Raw genomic sequence first — 5,230 nt, 5'->3', positions numbered from 1 at the left:
CATCTTCTGAGATCTTCTTTAATTTCTTTCTCCAGAGACTTGAAGTTCTTGTCATACATATCTTTCACTTCCTTAGTTAGAGTCACAGAATCTTTCTTTTAACAGGACAAATTGTTGGGCTTTGTGATTGACATTCGGCTCAAAAAAAAAAAAAGCTGTAAAATTTTACTTCAATTGATCTGTCTTTGCTAGAAAGTTCTGGAGCACACAGTTCCCTTTATAGTTTTTTTAAAATGATCTATGCATTTGATATGACAACATGAAATTTTTAGTGCAAAGATGAAGAGTCAATTTGCTTTCTACTTTACGAAAAGGAATATCAGGCTTAAAAAATTGGGATAGCATTGGAAATGTAATTGAGGAAAATATGTAATAAAAAATATTAAAAATTAAAAAAAAAACGTAGTTAAATACTACAGATTGAGAAAATTTCCCACCAAGTAAAAATAGGTAATAATTATGCACCAAAACCAAAACAGATATAATCTCAAGAAGGCAATTAAATCACAAGGAATCTGGAATTGTGGTCAGAAAATCTACAAAATGTCTCATTTTTTTAATATCAAAACTTAACATGACATGGGTTATTGGACATCCTTATAATGTTAGCATGTAAAGGAGTTGATGGAAAACAGTTTAGCATCAGTATTTAGGAAGTTTATTTAACAGCAGTGGGGACATGATCCATAGCTCCTTCATGACCACAATGCAATAAACTTATTGTCAGTGCATGGTGATTATCTTTCAGTTATTTCAATTTTTTCCATTTATTAATTTCACTGATATTTGGAGGCTATTTGGAAAGAAACAATATTGAATAGAGTAAATACAGGATATATGTAAACAGTACAGAATAATACAAAAAAAGGAATAAAAGATAAAGAAACAAGGAAATATTAGGAATTTGAGAAAAATAGGTCCCCATGTAGAAATACAACTCAATTTAAGATTTTGTAGGAGTTTATCAAATTTATAGATTTCCAAACTTAGCAGCAATAAGCGCAAACATGCTTTGTGTACATTGAAATGCAATAGAGAGGGCCTAGACAGGACAATACTACATTGCTTGCCATGTAGTTAGGATAATATATATGTGCCTAATGAGAATTTTAGAAAGCAACTCAAAATGTCACCAGGTTGGGAGTAAAAACCCGGAACTAGTCACAAAATGTTCTAATTCTTTCTTCAAGTGAGAGTAAGCTATTTAAGCAGTTTTTTATTTTAAATTAATAGCCAACACTACAGAAAAAAAGCCAGCAGAAATTAAGCTTTATTAAAATAGCTTAGCTAGAAACAGTATAAATATATGGGTGATATATACATAGAAACATTTTTGTTTGTTGTTTGCTTTGTTTTGTTTTGTTTTGTTTTCTATATTACTTGTGGTGGTCATTTAGTCTGGCAGATTAAAGTTTTCCAACAACTAAGGTATGCAATGGGCCATAACTTTGGAAAACATTTTGTGAACTCCTCACTTCTCTTAAAAGAGTCATCAAATTGGCAGATTTTTTCCTGCTTATCACAGAGTCCATATGTTAATGTTTGTATCTTAACTTTTAAGATTTATTTTAGTTTTGTTTCTGTGGTGGGGTGGCTGTCAGCATTGGTCAGAAAAGGGTTTTAGACTCATAGAGCTGAAATTACAGTTATGAGATGCCCAATAATTATTGCCTGGTTTTAGATATTTGAAGCACATAATTTATTCTGTTTCAATCATACTATCATTTTTGTTTGTTTGTTTGTTTGTTTTCGAGACAGGGTTTCTCTGTGTAGCCCTGGCTGTCCTGGAACTCATTTTGTAGACCAGGCTAGCCTTGAACTCAGAAATCCACCTGCCTCTGCCTCCCAAGTGCTGGGATTAAAGGTGTGTGCCACCACCACCCTGCCATACTATCATTTTTAATTGAAGAAATTGCTCTTATGGTTGAGTTTTACCATGACTGTGCAACCAAGTATTTGTCCTGGAAATAGGGAAGATAACGGTACGCTGGGCTTCTATATTATGCAGCTATACCCTTGCCATCTGAGATGTTCTCAGTTCAGTACTTTTGTAAGTTACAGTCCACCCTAGGCCAAGTGGGCATCACTACAGTGTACTAAGGTTTCTAAGCTTCCCCAGAGAGCAAAACTAAGTGAAAATGATGCCTATGTTATCCCTGAATCTTAAAGATTAAGCCCTGCTCTGTCTTTTACTTGATCCTTTAAGGCAGTTCCCCATATGCTTTGTTCATTTTAACATCTTGTTAATGCAAAGGGAAAGACTTCCCTCATTTTTTTCTCTTATGGGTAAGATACCAGGATACAATACAATGCCATTAAAGGGGTTTTAAAATATATATATATATGTCTGCTTTGTAAAAGAAATATCACTATCCAGGCAGCTGCTTAAATACATTTTTTTTTAAGATTCAATTTTTTGAACTGGATACTTTTATTTTCTTCACATATCAAAACCAGAAGTCTCCTTATTCACACCTTTATGACCACACAAAGGGCTAGCCTGAGATCCATGACATGCTATTACTCTGCTGAGAAATAGCATTGTATTCACAACAGTTACCTTGTTCCAGAACCCAATTCATTAAGTTTTCTAATAACGATTCGATACACATTTCACAGGAAGAATCACTGACAGAAGGGATCCTCACCCACTTGTGTCTTAATGTGATGGTAAGGATTTATGAAAGATCTACATTCTGCACTGCATGTTTTCTACTCTGCAATTCTCCTGCTTAAGGAAAAATAAGGATGCTGGAGAAGTTTTAGATGTTGGTACTAGTCCATACAAAGTATATGTTCAAAGGACCCTCCTGACCCAGAGCCTGATAAATGTTCTGCCCATTGTGTACTGTCTCATAATACTCTATTAGGTAAAAAAAAAAAAAAAAAAAAAAAGAAGGATCACCTTAAACAGTATCTAACCAAAGGAGTTATTGTGTTTGCTTTGTTCTTCTTTTAGGACATCTCATACCCCTTTTCTGTTTGAAAATAGGAGAATTCAAGAAACACAAGTCCGTGAAAGGGTCCCCTCTTCTTAGCTTCGAAGTGAGTGTTGGCTCTTTATAGCTTTTGATGGTGCTATACCTTCGTTTAGACAGAGACACTGCTGGGCTGTCTTCATGCCATTTTGGAGAGGGAGAAAGCTTCCTGATTTTCACAATAGGACGCTGCAGGATATTGGTGGCATCCGTTAGGCTACAATGAGGTGACTCTCAAGACTCAAGTCTCAGGTGGGGTACCAATAGGAGCTGTAGATGGCAGCACCTCTTCCATCCCTTTTTCAGCTAGGTACTTAGGTCCTCTTTTAGACCGAGGCCTGGTACCTGGTCTGTCTGACTCTGTGTAGTCTTGCAAGCACTTGTAAGGAGGCAGGTAGACGTCATCAGACTCATCCTCAGAGGTACTGCATTCAAGGGCACTCACTTCTGAGTTTTTGCTGTTGGTTTCTTTGTTGCAGCCATTGCTCATTTTTTTGTCAGGAAAGGATGTGGTGAACAGTCTCTTTTAGATTAAAATCGTAAGCATCATCGGAACCAATACTTCCATCCCGTGTAGTAGGGGGTAAACACTGCTTATCTTTGCCTTTGGTGCCCTTACTCCTCAATGAGGATTTTGATTTGCATCTCTGATTGGTTCTTCTTTGCTCTGCTCTTCTTTTTTTGTGCACGCTTATGCTTGTTCAAGTTTAGATGAGAAAATGATGATGAAATGGCTTTTTGTGTTTTAGTAATCTTTGCTGGGTTAATGGGTCTAGAGCATAAGTTAATTTGGTCTTTGTTCCACAGACAAACATTTTGTTCTATATGTTCAAGTCTATGCAGGGTTAGGGTTACTTCTCTACATCTACTTCTTTTAACTTCCAGAGACTGTGCGACTCTTGGACTGGCTTTACAATCCTCCAAAGTAGTGGAGTGAGTTATATTACTAAAATCTTTCCTTAAGTGATGATGGATAGATACAGTTCTGGGTAAGACTTTATCAGTAGACTCTTCTTTACCTGAATCAAAATCACAACCCCATGTCTCTGGAGTAAAAGCAGGACTCGGTGCTGAGGTTTGGTGGGGACAACCAGTTTCTTCAAGAGCGATTTGCTGTAAGGTCTTTACAGATAAGACTCTGGTCATATTGTCAATGCTGGAGACCACTTCTGAGGGTCGTCCTTTCCAGTTATGACTAGTTTATTAACATTGTCGGGAAGTTAGCTTCTCTTTCAATGCATACAGCTGACATGTAAGGTAGTAACCTTCTCTTGTCAGTTGTAGGATGATATCCTGTGCTTCTCTCACTTTGGATTGTTTATTTTCCAAAGCCAAAACTAAACCTGTTGTTATCTTGATACTATTTCAGTAGTATAGCAGTGTTAGTGCATATTTGGCTCGGTGTAACAATAAAGGACCTGCATTTCCCAATCCCCGCCAAGTTTTTATTTCTTTTTTTCTTTCATCTGCTCTTAATGTCTTCAAGAGTATCTTGAAAGGACCTTTTCTGACACCTTTCCTTAGCCATCTTTGTTTCAAAAAAAGCAATAATTTTGATTTTTCAGCTTAGAAATATTAAGTCAGGTGTCCTAGAATAATCCAAGCTACGAAAAAGGCTAAGGCAGGTAGATCATAGATTTAAGCTTGGATTACATAGTAAAACTCATCTCGACCACTCAGGTCTGGATGAGCTGATGCAGCCTTCTGCTCCATCGCACAACCCACTTAAATACAAATTTTAAGCAAAACAGTTTCTAGTTTTGTAAAGACAATGTATTGTTTCCCTTTAATTCTTCTGCATTGTACTAAGAGTACATTGACAATGCACTTTGTTAGAAAAAAATGAGATAATATTAAAGGATAATATATTATACAAGAAAGTACAACCTAACGAATGTACAAAGAAGGCTACCAAGATAATATCCCACTCATGAATCTCTAAGCTGTACGGATCTCAGCAAGGATGGGGACAAAGGACACAGTAAGCTAGTTAGCAGGCACATACCAAGCTTATACATTGTATAAGCTGTTGTTTTACCAGGGAAAATGGATGAGCCAATACCATAAACCATGGACAATGTTACCTTTTGTTAAATATGTTTTATTAAAACATAAACAATAGTTGTCCTTTGAAAATGGGAGAGGACTCATTGAAGTAAAATACTAAATAAAAGTAGATGATTTTTGGATATTAAAAATAAGAATGCAAAAATAAAAATAATGGTTGGTTACTTTTTTTTTAACATAGTCTG

At 35.9% G+C, this 5,230-nt stretch overlaps 1 pseudogene; it reads right to left on the bottom strand.

Moving 5' to 3' along the window:
- Positions 1–2,930: 2,930 nt before the first annotated feature.
- LOC110307505 lies at positions 2,931–4,506 on the bottom strand (annotated as a pseudogene).
- Positions 4,507–5,230: the final 724 nt, after the last annotated feature.

Source organism: Mus caroli, chromosome 12 (genome assembly GCF_900094665.2).
Source record: "Mus caroli chromosome 12, CAROLI_EIJ_v1.1, whole genome shotgun sequence".
Taxonomy (NCBI): domain Eukaryota; kingdom Metazoa; phylum Chordata; class Mammalia; order Rodentia; family Muridae; genus Mus; species Mus caroli.
This window is presented reverse-complemented; position numbering and strand designations above follow the sequence as displayed.